This window comes from Lactuca virosa, chromosome 1, assembly GCF_052849685.1.
Source record: "Lactuca virosa cultivar CGN04683 chromosome 1, Lactuca_virosa_CGN04683_v6, whole genome shotgun sequence".
In the NCBI taxonomy this organism is placed as follows: Eukaryota; Viridiplantae; Streptophyta; class Magnoliopsida; order Asterales; family Asteraceae; genus Lactuca; species Lactuca virosa.
Window position 1 is genome coordinate 60,592,791 of NC_136426.1, and position 14,877 is coordinate 60,607,667.

Genomic DNA, 14,877 nt, shown 5'->3' on the forward strand with positions numbered 1-14,877 from the left:
GTTGCGATCTGGTTTAACCAAGCAAACGCAAATCACGACTTGGATGCGTATTTTTTAGTATGCGCACGACGTCGGGGGAAATCAAGGCACCGTGGCTAGTTTTCCGGTCATCGTTCAAGAAATCAAGGCAGCGAGGCTAGTTTTGAGGTCATCATGGCATGTTTTCAAGGCAACGTGTTCGAGTATTCAGGGCAACGATGCAAGTTTCCAGGTCGTCGTTAGAGATAACAAGGCAACGTGTTCCATCAATCAAGGTAACTGTCACACCCCAAAACCGAGAACGGCGGAATACATTCTGGGGTGGAGGACGTCATGTACAGTATCATAACAATGCATAATAGTAGAGACAAGCAACAACATCCATTGCATTAATATAAAAATTGTAATACAAGCGTGTTCTGTATAGTTTGTTAGACACCAAAAGTATAATCAAAATAAAGAGGAGTCTTGTATGTGCTCCATCTTCTCAAAAGTTGCATCTGTACCTGTCTACTGATGACCTGAGAATACAAGTTATTTTGAAAGCGAGTATCAGCATAAAGCTGGTGAGTTCATGAGTATTTAGTGTCATTGCTTGTATAAAAATGATTACAACCATGTAGTATAATAATTGATCTCAATGTTGGAAAATAGTATGCTCCCTAGCAAAACCCTATGTTTTCCAGTAAAAGTGGTTTTCTACCAAGACCCGGTTGTACGTATGTTTGATCCTTTGAAAATGTAAAAGTTTTCTCAGAGAAACTATTAGTAGGAAAATATAGTTTTAGACTTCATTCATGTAAAGTAATTGGGAAAATATTGTTTTACCCCAGCAGTATCACTGCCAGTTAATGAAATGAAAATGCAGACTCCAGGTAGTATTAAATGTACAATACACCTCGGGGAGTCTGTTTTACCTTTAATTCTTAATGTATTAATTAAAGGTCGAAATGTGAACTTGTATGTAACCATGCTGATTGACGATCGAATCCCTAATGACCCTCCGAGTCATCTGTAGAAATGTGACATTTTGTCACCCCTGGGCCTAGTCGGCTCGGACTGTAGCTAGCAGTCGGGATGTGGGAGTGTCTGTCCCGTATAGATCTATACACATAATGCCCGCTCTCCCTCCAGCAGACTCTGGTTACACGGTGATAGCACAGTGAAGTGTCGTATCGAGAGATAGTATGTCACATTCTGTTGTGGTATGTTCTCTTTGTATAATGTATAATGTACTTTTTGGTATAGTGTATAGAGTGTTCTCTTGTATAGTATATAGTATTCTCTTTTTATAGTGTTTAGCACGTATTGACTCATTACTGTACTGACTCTGGTAGGTGTTATTGTAATAGTAGTAAGGAGTTGTAATCCTTAACTATACCTATTATAGTTAAATAGTAATGTTGGTTGCATGCCTTTGTTACACAAAGGTATCGAACTGAAGTGAAGACTTTTATATCTAACACAAATATATATGATATATAACTAAGAATACAACGACAGTCGGACAAATAACCGAATACCCTAAGTCCACAACCAAACAAGGAACAAGAAATAAGGTGAGCTATCAGTCCTAAGTCCTTCAAGTCTTACTTATATAAATATATTAGTATAGATATGGTTTTGAAGATAAAACAAGTTTAAAAGAGTTTGAAAACATTTTTAGCATTTAAAGAATTTGATAAAAGGTTTGAAACTCTTGAAAACCCAAAGTTTGATGGAAATCTGAAAGTAGCAATAAATCTTGTAGTTTGTTCTAGTTATTAATCACATATGATTGACACAATAACTATAACAGTTCAACTTGTATTCCCCCCCCCCCTAGGGGTATGAACTCACCTGCAGTGAGTGGAGTAGATGGAAGTGCTGGGTAGGATGCTAGGTGTCAAGTGAGGACTTGAACACACACACGGATCCTATGTAACATGTAGTGATACATAAATGTATCTAATTAGTTATTTAATCACTAATTAATCAAGTAAAGACACTCTAATGCATGAAAACACTTTGTTTCAAGTGCTAGGAGTGCTAAGGGTTGCATCTAAGGAGAGTATGGCCTCACATTGGAGCTTACTCCTCATTTGGTAGTCCTTATGTGTGTTTACGGTTTCTGGGCCATTTCCCCCATGAGTTTACGGCCGTAAACTCATGGTAGTGGTGCATTTGTGTGTTTCAAGGTCCTATATCTCACAAGGAAGGGTTCTAAGTTCGAATCAAAGGCTTAGGAAGTGGTTAGGGCACAAGAGGACCCCTCATTGGAGTTTACGGTCCTTGGACCATCCTTGAGAGTTTACGGTCGTAAACACTTAGGTTTACGGTCGTAAACCCATGAGTTTACGGCCGTAAACTCATGTATGCCTCAACCTTTTCGTGTTTTGGTGTTCCTAGCTCATGCATGCAAGTTTCTAGTCACTTATACAAGTATAGGAAGGTTTTTAAGGCACTTAAACACCCTTAGAAGGTGTTTACGGTTTTGGGAGGCCTTCCCAAACTGTAAACTCATGTTTGCACCATTCAATCCATGTTTTAGGGTTCTAAGATCTGTCACACCCCAAAACCGAGAACGGCGGAATACGTTCTGGGGTGGAGGACGTCATGTACAGTATCATAACAAAGCATAATAGTAAAGACAAACAACAACATCCATTGCATTAAGATAATAATTGTAATACAAACGTGTTCAGTACAAATGTTAGACACCAAAAATACAATCAAAATAAAGTGGAGTCTTATGTGTGCTCCGTCTTCTTAAAAGCTGCATCCATACCTGTCTACTGATGACCTGAGAATACATGTTATTTTGAAAACATTTATCAGCATAAAGGTGGTGAGTTCATAAGTATTTAGTGTCATTTCCTGTATAAAAATATTCACATTTATACATTGTAAAAGAAAATTTCGGTGTTTGAAAATAGTATGAACCCTAGAAAACCCTATGTTTTCTAGAAAAGTAGTCTTTACCAAGACCCGATGGTTTGTTTGTTCCTTCGAAAATGTACAAGTTTTCCTAGTAGTTATTAGTATGAAAATATAGTTTTCAGACTTTATTCATGTATAGTAATGAGAAAAACGTTTTACCCCAACAGTATCACTGTCGGCCATATGTAATGAAATGCAGGCTCCAGGTAGTATTAAATGTACATTACACCTCAGGGAGTCTGTTTGCCTTTAATTTTTAAGGTATTAATTAAAGGTTTGAATGTGAACTCGTACGTAACCATGCTGATTGACGATTGAATCCCTTTGACCCTCCAAGTCATATGTAGTGATGTGACATTTTGTCACCCATGGGCCTAGGCGGCTCAGACTGTAGCTAGCAGTCGGGATGTGGGAGTGTCTGTCCCGTATAGATCAATACACATAATGCCCGCTCTCCCTCCAGGAGACTCTGGTTACGCGGTAATAGCACTAAGACGTGTCGTATCGAGAAATAGTATGTCACATTCTATTTTAGTAAGTTCTCTTGTATAGTATGTAGTGTTCTCTTTGTATAGTATATAATGTTCTCCTTGTATAGTATATAGTGTTCTCTTTTATAGTACATAGCATATATTGACTCACAACTGAACTGACTCTGGTAGTTGTCATGGCAATACTAGTATTGAGTAGTATCCCTTAACTATACCTATTATAGTTAAATAGTATTGTTGGTTGCATGTCTTTGATATCCAAAGGCATTGAACTGATATGAAAACTTTTATATCTGACACAAATATATAAGATATATAACTAAGAATTCAACGAGAGTCGGACTAATAACAAAATACCCTAAGCCCACAATCAAACAAGAACAGGAAGTAAGGTGAGTTATTAGTCCTAAGTCCTTCAAGTCTATTACTTATATAAATATATTGGTGTAGATATGGTTTGGGAATAAAAATAGTTTAAAAGAGTTTTGGAAATAGTTTTTATAATGATTTAACATGAAAATGAATTTGGTAGTCATTTGAAAACAGTTTAATTGGCAATATAGTTGAAAATATAGAAAACCCCTTTTCGGTGGTAAAACAGTTAACAGTGTAGAAAAATCCTTTTGGTTGCAAGTTATAATTCACATGCGATTGCTACTATAACTTATTTGGTTCAACTTGTATCCCCCCCATAAAACAGTTAAAAACATTTAAAAGGTTAATTTAGGGGTATGAACTCACCTGTAGTGAGTGAAGTGGATGGAAACGCCGCGTAGGATGCTAGGCGTCAAGTGAGGACTTGAACACACCTACGGATCCTATGTAACATGTAGTAATGTATAAAGTATCTAATTAGTTGTGTAATCACTAATTAAGTGAGTAAAGGCACTTTAATGAATGAAAACACTTTGTTTCAAGTGTTAGGAGTGCTAAAGGTTGCATCTAAGGAGTGTATAGCCTCACTATGGAGTTTACACTTCAAATGGCCACCCTTAAGTGTGTTTACGGTTGGGATACCATTTCCCCCATGAGTTTACGGACGTAAACTCATGGAAATGGTGAGTTTGGGTGTCTAAAGGTCTCATGCATCACAAGGAAGGCTTCTAGGATCAATTCAAAGGCTTGGGAAGTGATTAAGGTTCAAATGGGTACTCCCTTGGAGTTTACGGTCCTTGGACCACTCCTTGGGAGTTTACGGTCGTAAACTCTATGGTTTACGACCGTAAACCCTTGACCACTTCAACCATTTCATGTTTCAAGGTCCTAAGCTCATTTACACTAGTTTCTAGTTCATCAAACAAGCTAAGGAAGAGGTTAGGGGCACCAAAACACCATTTGAGGTGTTTACGGTTTTGGGTTTACGGTTCTTGAATGTTCAAGAACCGTAAACTCATGTTTATGGTCAAAAAGACATGATCTTGGGGTCCTTAGTCCATGCATGCAAGTATCTAAGCCATATCTAAGCATTAGGGGAGGTTTGGAAGTGTTTTTGGGGCTTCTAAACTCCTTTTTGGGAGTTCACGGTTTTTGGAGGCTCCCCAAACCGTAAACACATGCGTGTTGAGGCAATTGGATGATTCAAACTTGAGATGACATGAATACTAAGTTAAACAACAAGTTAGGAAGATTACCTTTGATTTTTGAGCTTGAATGAGGTGATCTTTTGGCCAAACCCGATTTTAGAGAGAGAGAGAGTAGAGAGAGAAAGCTCCAAGGTGGGAAAAGGCTCTAAAGGTGGTCACTCCACCTTTTTATAGTACTTGGGTTGGCTGCCAAGTGGGAACCCACCCTATACTGTCGTTTAAACGGAGCTAAATGTTTTTACCGGGTAAACTAACCGTAACCCGACCTAGTTGTTTTTATCCCGTCAATAAATATATTATAATAATAATTCAAAAATGAATTATTTAGATAAATATAAGTTAACGGAAAATTTTAATAAAACTAACTTTTATTAACGGAAACGGGTTACAGTGACGGAGTAAATTTCAGGTTGTCACATCATCCCCCCGTTAGAGGGAATTTCGTCCCGAAATTTAGAATTTAAGTAGCTAGTAGATACTACCCAACTAAGCAAAGAGATAGGGGTATTTGAGTTTCATTTGATCCTCGTGCACCCAAGTGAACTCTGGTCCGTCACTTTCAGAAGGACTCGGTCCATGATCTCCACAGGTTCTTCTACGAAGTTGAGGCCCTCGTTGATCTCGATCTCTTCGAGTGGAATTACAAGAGTCTCGTCAGATAGGCACTTTTTCAAGTTCGAGACGTGGAAGGTAGGATGCACATTACTAAGTTCGTGGGGTAGATTGAGTTTGTAAGCTACGGGGCCGATTCTAGCGAGAATCTCAAAAGGCCCTATGTATCTTGGATTCAGCTTTCCACGCTTTCCGAAGCGTATCAAGCCCTTCCACGGCGAGACTTTCAGAAGGACTCGGTCTCCCACCTGGAATTCCAAAGGTTTCCTCCGTTTGTCTGCGTAGCTTTTCTGTCGGTCTCTTGAGGCTTTAAGTCACGCTCGGATTTGTACGATCTTTTCGGTGGTTTCGCGGATGATTTCTGGACCAGTGAGAGGGCTGTCAGGAACTCGTCCCTTAGCTAATTGAGTGTCGCCTACCTCAGCCCAGCACAGAGGGGATCTGCACTTCCGGTCGTATAGGGCTTCGAATGGAGCAGCCTTGATGCTTGTGTGATAACTGTTGTTGTAGGAAAATTCGACAAGGGGTAAGTGGGTATCCCATGCCTTACCAAAGTCGATTACACAGGCTCGCATCATATCCTCCAAGGTTTGAATGGTTCTCTCACTTTGTCCATCGGTCTGGGGATGGTAAGCTGTGCTCATATCCAACTTAGTTCCAAGAGCCTTTTGTAGCGATTGCCAGAACCTCGAAGTGAACCTGCTATCCCGATCAGAAATAATGGACACAGGTACACCGTGCAGTCGGACTACCTCTTGGATGTAGATTCGCGTGAGTCTCTCCATTTTGAAGTTTTCCCTAATAGGAAGGAAGTGAGCGGATTTGGTTAGTCGGTCGACAATTACCCAAATGGTGTCGTACCCACTCGGAGATTTGGGCAATTTGGTAATGAAATCCACAGCAATTCTCTCCCACTTCCATTCAGGTATCTCTGGCTGTTGAAGAAGACCTGAGGGTTTCTGGTATTTGACCTTGACCTTAGCGCAAGTAAGGCACTTATTCACGAAGGTAGCGATTTCCGCTTTCATGTTAGGCCACCAGTATGATTTCTTGAGATCCAGATACATCTTATCTGAACCTGGGTGAACGGAATATCGAGTGTTGTGCGCTTCTTTCATGACCAAGTCTCTGAAGCCACCGTGTCGCGGTGTCCAGATCCGATCCATGAGGTAATAAGCTCTGTCACCCTTGACTACCAGATTCTTATCCATTCTGCGCAGGGACTCTCCCGTCACGTTTTCCGGTTTCTAAGCTTCGAGCTGGGCCTCCTTAATTTGAGCGGATAGGTGCGAATGGATAGTCATGGTTAGGGACTTGACTCTTCGCCCAGAATATTCTTTCCGACTTAGGGCGTCTGCTACTACGTTGGCTTTACCCGGGTGATAACGAATTTCACATTCGTAGTCATTGAGTAGCTCGACCCACCGTCGTTGTCTCATGTTGAGCTCCTTCTGGTTGAAGATGTGTTGGAGACTTTTATGGTCGGTATAGATGGTGCTCTTTGCACCGTACAGATAGTGTCTCCATATCTTTAGGGCGAATACAACCGCTCCTAATTCGAGGTCGTGCGTGGTGTAGTTGACCTCGTGTGTCTTCAGCTGTCTTGAGGCGTAGGCGATGACTTTACCTCGTTGCATCAGAACACAGCCGAGCCCTTGATTGGATGCATCGCAATTTACTACGAAGTCTTCTATCCCTTCGGGGAGGGACAGTATCGGTGCGGTGCACAAGGCTCGCTTTAGGGTTTGGAATGCCCTCTCTTGTTTCTCTTCCCAGTCAAAGGCCACGCCTTTCTGGGTCAATGTCGTAAGAGGCTTCGCAATCCGAGAGAAATTCTGAATGAACCTTCGGTAGTAGCCAGCGAGGCCTAGAAATTGGCGAATTTCTGTAGACGTCTTCGGTGCTGACCAGTTCTCGATAGCTTTAATCTTGGATGGGTCCACGTGGATCCCTTCTTTGCTAACCACATGTCCTAAGAATTCGACTCTTCGGATCCAAAATTCGCACTTTGAGAACTTTGCGTAAAGCTTCTCCGATCGTAGGGTTTCCAGGACCTGTCGCAGATGATCGCTATGCTCTTCCTTACTTCTAGAATAGATAAGTATATCATCAATGAAGATGATGACGAACTGATCCAAGTAAGGACAGCATACTCTATTCATCAAGTCCATGAAGACTGCGGGCGCATTGGTTAGTCCGAACGGCATCACTACGAATTCGTAGTGTCCGTAGCGAGTTCGGAAGGCTGTTTTCGGAACATCCTCCTCGAGCAATCGTAACTGATGATACCGGGACCTTAGATCGATCTTGGAAAAGTAGCTCGCCCCTTGCAGTTGGTCAAATAAATCGTCTATGCGAGGAAGAGGGTAACGATTCTTGACCGTCAGCTTGTTGAGTTCTCTGTAGTCGATGCACATGCGGAACGTGTTGGATATAGTGTCTAAGTCCATAACTTTATTTGGTATGTACTTGACCCGACCCGGCATGGTCCATTTGGGTTGCATGGCATTGCAATACTTGGATAGACTAAATGAGAGAATAAGGCACTTATGATTATTAATATATTATAAGTTCTAATATACTAATAATAGTATTATTTAATTAGTATTGATCAAGTATTAATCTAGTATTAATTTGGTGATCAAAGTGAGACTAATTAAATATATAGGGTTGATTATGACAATCATCAATTCTTTTATGGTGGATTAATGATCCATGGTTTATGGGTTTGGTTATAACCATATAGAGCTCCATGGATAGTCCATGGGAGTTACAAACCCATGGGTCATGGGAAATCAAGAGTCATGACAATTAAGGGCATTCATGTGTAAACCCTAATTGTGACAACACTATAAAAGAAACCCTATGGATAGCAAAATCACAACCTAGGGTTACTAGAGAGGGCATAACCGATTTTGAGTGCTAGAAGTATTCTCTCAAGTTATTCCAAGTCTTGTGGTGTTGTGTGAAGCATTTGAGGCACAACATTTGGGGTGCTAGGCTCACAAAGTCTTGAAGGAATCCAAGCAACAACAAGGTATGTATTTCTACTAGTTTTATGTTCTATGTAATCCCCATGCCATGCTAGTTAGGAAATAACCTTGAAAAAGAAATTTGCATGTATATAGAGAAAACATAGATTCAAGGTTATTAGGGTTGTATGTACACTTAGGAAGTGTTAGAATGCTCAAAAACCCATCAGAACGATCCGTCTTTCTTCTTTACGAACAAGACTGGTGCTCCCCAGGGTGAGAAGCTTGGTCTTATAAAGCCCTTGCTGAGCAGTTCGTTAAGTTGGTCGGACAGTTCTTGCATCTCAGCAGGCGCTAAACGGTAGGGCGCCTTGGCTACAGGGGTCGCTCCTGGGATTAAGTCGATTCAGAACACGACTTGACGTTGTGGTGGTAAACCCGGTAGTTTTTCAGGGAAGACGTCGGGGAAATCGCGTACTACGGGAAAGTCTTTTAGGTCTTTCGTTTTCTGGCTCGTGTCGACGACGTGTGCAAGGAATGCACGATATTCCTTACGCAGGTACTTCTGGGCTTGAATGCTGGAGATGATACGAAGGCTCTGTTGGATATAGTGTCTAAGTCCATAACTTTATTTGGTATGTACTTGACCCGACCCGGCATGGTCCATTTGTGTTGCATGGCATTGCAATACTTGGATAGACTAAATGAGAGAATAAGGCACTTATGATTATTAATATATTATAAGTTCTAATATATTAATAATAGTATTGATCAAGTATTAATCTAGGATTAATTTGGTGATCAAAGTGAGACTAATTAAATATATAGGGTTGATTATGACAATCATCAATTCTTTTATGGTGGATTAATGATCCATAGTTTATGGGTTATGGATGTAACCAAATGGAGCTCCATGGATGGTCCATGAGAGTTACAAATCCATGGGTCATGGGAAATCAAGAGTCATGACAATTAAGGGCATTCATGTGTAAACCCTAATTGTGACAACACTATAAAAGGAACCCTATAGCTAGCAAAAAGTGGAGCTAGTGGACATAGTGTTACTAGAGAGGGCATAACCAATTTTGAGTGCTAGAAGTATTCTCTCAAGTTATTCCAAGTCTTGTGGTGTTGTGTGAAGCATTTGAGGCACAACATTTGGGGTGCTAGGCTCACAAAGTCTTGAAGGAATCCAAGCAACAACAAGGTATGTATTTCTACTAGTTTTATGTTTTATGTAATCCCCATGCCATGCTAGTTAGGAAATAACCTTGAAAAAGTAATTTGCATGTATATAGAGAAAACATAGATTCAAGGTTATTAGGGTTGCATGTACACTTAGGAAGTGTTAGAATGCTCAAAACCCATCAGTGGTATCAGAGCCAGGTTTGTTTTCTGTATACTTGATGCAAAACTGCTTAAAAATCGAAAATTCTGCATTCTGACGACTAGACTCGCCGAGTCCATGGGGAGGACTCGCCGAGTCCATGAACAAATTCATCCTACTCGGCGAGTAGAATAATGCACTCGGCGAGTAGGAGCGTGCTGGGCAGTTTTTTCGAGTTTTGTTGCTGGAAATGGATTAAGATCACTATCCCAATCTGTTTTGGACTTGTAAAATCTGTTTTTCAAAATGATAATGATTATGTTAACCCATTTTACATGGCTTTTATCAATTTTCAAGTATTGTATATAGTTATATGATTTCTTGAAATTGCTTAATATGAATTTGTGTTCTTATGAGTTTTTAGAAGATCATAGGAATTATGTGTAACCACCATGTGTGTTTAATTCATGATCTTAATGGCTATGATGGTGTCCATAACTTGTCCTCAAGTTATGGATAACCAAAAGTCACTTCTTTTAATTATGATTAAAGAACTAAAGAGGTTTCATAAAATGAAGAGTCTTCATTTTTATGAACCATTAAAACTCATAAGTTACAAATTGAAGAGACTTGGAATAGTTTCAAATCTTGCCCTCAAGTTTTGGAATTTGAAAAGTCTTATACTTTAATACTTTAATTCCAAATTAAACCTTAGATTTTTAAAAAGGTTTAAAAATCAACACTTATACTATTATTATAATTTTATTATATAGATATGTATAAGAATATGTCATTCTTACCGTTAGTAGGCCTCATTCACGAAGCCGGTCTATAAGGGGGGTATAAGGTTGTTGCCTATAAAATGGTGACTTAATGGGTGTCCACTCTCACCCACCGCTTCCTTGATCGGTGGAGGGTCGTTAGCCGAACGGGTAGGATACGACTTTAAATACTTGTTAAAAGTATAATGAATTATAAAGTAACTATACATTATAAATTCCCAATCTTAGTTACTTTAGGAAAATGTGAAATTGGTGCTAGCCCATAAAATTACACTTTGTACCTTACCAAGTCGTTAGTGGAGCGTGTGTGGTTAACCGGCACACTAACATGGACTAGTAAGAGTGGCAAAGGGTAACTTGACTTTATTATAGATCGGTGAAGCGTGTGTGGTTAACCGGCACATCGATTAGGTAATATTGTTGAGGGTACCAAGTCAATTTGTATGGTTATTCACACCTTGTTTGTGATCCTCGGCATCCCAGTCACAAACTTGAGAGGGCACAATCGAGATTCAAACATGCCATTGAAAAGTTCAATGTATCTCAAAAGATCTAGGAGTTTCAAAACCAATAAAACCTAATAATAAAATATTTCGTTCTTATGGTGGAAATTGGTAAATCGTCATTTACCTACCTTCAAATATTTTATAGTATGGATTACGACATCCCTCTTCCAACTATAAATAGTTTGTTGGATCCTAGCCTTAATATTTCATTTGGGTGATATATTAAGGAATCCTAATCTAATGAAACTTGTCTTTCTTTCCTTTCGGATGTCTTCCAACAATGCTTCTGGCTCAAACCCAACAGGCTCCTTTTCCCTTATGAACTTGTGTGGTAAGGTCATCTTTGATGGATCCAATTTCAATGAGTGGATCAGAAACATCAGAATGATTACCCGCTACGAGGACAAAGAATATGTCCTCGATAGGGAGCTTAAGGTTGTGAATGAAGCCACTGCTACTCCTGAAGACTTTGCGGAGTTTGTTGCACATGAAAAGGATGCTACTAAAGTAGCATGCATCATGATGGCCACCATGACTCCTGAACTTCAAAAATCCTATGAAGATTTCTACCCCTATGAGATGCACCTGGATCTGATGGAAAGGTACCATCAGAGCGCGCGTCAGGAGAGGTATGAAATCATCTCCTCCATGATAACCGCAAGGATGAAGGATGGTGAACCCATCACCGGTCACTTGCAGAAGATGCAAAGGTTCGTTGACCGGTTGCTGAAGCTAATGTTGACTTTCCTGAGGAAATGGCGATTGACATCATTCTCCATTCCTTACCTCCAAGTTATGATCAGTTTCGTATGACTTATCATATGAACAAGGAGGAAGTCACACTTAGCAAACTTCAAGGAATCTTAAGGACAGCTGAAAATGGCCTTAAGGGTAAAGCGGTTGCTACTTCTACTCCTTCAACAGCCCCTGTTCTGGCTATTGGGCAGGGAAAGGGTAAGAAAAGGAAAAACCCTTCGAAGGGTACCAAGGGTAAGACTCTTGATGGTTCCTCTTCAAGTGGGACAAAGAAAGGTCCCATTACTCCTTCTTCAAACCCAAAGGAAGCACAATGCTTCTATTGCCAGGATAAGGGACACTTCAAGCGAAGCTGCCCCAAATATTTGCAAGATCTAAAGGATGGGAAGGTTAAACCCACCCATGTAGGTATTTACACAATATTGTCTAACAACTCATCTAATGCTAATTCTTGGGTGCTTGATACAGGGTGTGGTATTCACATTTGTACTGATTTGCAGGCACTAAGAAGAAGTGAGCAAGTGGAGCACAGGAAGATAAACTTAGTCATGGGCAACAGGAAAGCATCACCTGTTACCAAGATAGGAGTTTATTCTTTATTGCTTAATAATGGGTTAATGTTAGATTTGAATAAGTGTTGTTACTCGCCCAAAATGGCGAGAAATATTATTTCCTTTCATGGCTTGTACAAACAAGGTTTTACATTTTCATTTGATAATAAAAATGGTGCTATTAATGTTTATTACAATGATGTATTTTACTTTAAAGCATTACCTTGTGATGGTGTATATGAAGCCGTGAATGTTGTAGACAATCTAGGAAATAATGTGTTGTATATTGATTCTTCAGATAGCTTGGATAAAGCATCCTTGTGGCATTGTCGTCTTGGACATGTTAACAAGAAGCGCATAGGCCAACTCCAAAAGGTTAGAGTCTTGGAATCATTTGACCTCAAGTCAGATGATAGTTGCGAGTCTTGTTTACTTGGAAAAATGACAAAGTCACCCTTCACAGGTACTTGTGATAGGGGTGAAGGTTTGTTGGACCTTGTACACACGGATGTGTGTGGGCCCTTCAGAGTTGCTACAAGGGATGCTAATCGCTATTATGTGACTTTTACTGATGATTACAGTAGATATGGATATATTTACTTAATCAAGCATAAGTCAGAAACCTTTGAAAAGTTCAAAGAGTTTAAGCAGGAAGTTGAGAATCAATTGGGCAGGAACATCAAGATGCTCCGATCCGATCGAGGAGGAGAGTATCTTAGCATTGAGTTCCTTGACTATCTTAAGGAATGTGGGATTGTCTCACAATTGACACCTCCCAGAACACCACAGTTGAATGGTGTAGCTGAGAGGCGCAATCGAACCTTGTTGGATATGGTTCGTTCCATGATGAGTCGAGCTTCATTACCAATCTCTTTCTGGGGGTATGCCTTAGAGACTGCCGCCCATATCCTTAATCTAGTCCCTACTAAAAAGGTTGCCAAAACACCTCACGAGATGTGGACTGGGAAAGTTCCCAATTTGGACCACATTAGGATTTGGGGTTGTGAAGCTTTCGTGAGGCGTGAGACTCATGATAAGCTTGAACCTCGAAGTGAGAGGTGTTTTTTCATCGGCTACCCACAGAGATCCTTTGGTTACCTCTTCTACAGACCTAGTGATAATGTGGTTTTTGTAGCAAGAAGAGGAGTCTTTCGTGAGAGAGAATTCATAAGCCAAGGGGACAGTGGGAGGCAAATTGACCTTGAAGAGCTTCAAGAGTCAAGTGGTGAAGGAACCTCTAATGCTATCGGCCAACCTGAGGAGGAAACTCCTGTTGATCCGATAGATGAGTCTGTACCTCCAAGACGTTCCACTAGGGTGAGGAACACACCTGATTTTTATTATGGTTATCACATCACCACTGAAGGTGATACATTTATTAGTGATAGTACACTAATAGATTTGGATGAACCTAATAATTACAGGGAAGCCATGGCAGGCCCTGAGTCTGCTAAATGGAAGGAGGCTATGGACAGCGAGATTCAGTCCATGTATGACAATCAAGTTTGGAACTTGGTTAACAATGTACCAGGTCGTAAGACAGTTGGGTGCAAATGGATCTTCAAGAAGAAGACCGACATGGATGGGAAGGTACACACTTATAAAGCGCGACTGGTTGCGAAGGGCTTTACTCAAACTCCGGGAGTTGACTATGATGAGACCTTCTCACCAGTAGCTAAAATTAAGTCTATTAGAGTATTGTTAGCCATAGCTGCATTTCATGATTATGAAATATGGCAAATGGATGTCAAAACCGCTTTCCTTAATGGAAAGTTGGCTGAGGATGTTTACATGGCTCAACCAGAGGGTTTTGTCGATACAAGATACCCTAATAGAGTGTGTAAGCTTGATAAATCCATTTATGGATTGAAAGAAGCATCTCGCAGATGGAATCTTTGCTTTGATGAGAAAGTCAAAGAGTTTGGCTTTTCTAGGAGTGAGGATGAGTCTTGTGTGTATGTCAGGGCTAGTGGGAGCATAGTTAGCTTCTTGGTGTTGTATGTGGATGACATACTTCTCATAGGAAACGACGTCCCAACCTTGCAGGAGGTTAAGTCCTGGCTTGGGAAGTGTTTCGCTATGAAGGACCTTGGGGAAGCTGCCTATATCCTAGGCATAAGGATATTGAGAGATAGGAGTAAGAGACTAATTGGACTTAGTCAAAGTACTTATGTGGATAAGGTACTGAAGGGGTTCAGTATGCAAGATTCCAAGAAAGGAGAATTACCAATCCAGAGTAATGCCAAGCTGAGTAAGACTCAGAGTCCGAGTACAGAGGCTGAGATAGCTGAAATGAGTCATATACCATATGCTTCCGCTGTGGGCTCGATCATGTATGCTATGACTTGTACTCGCCCTGATGTGGCCTTTGCTTTGAGCATGGTCAGTAGATATCAAGG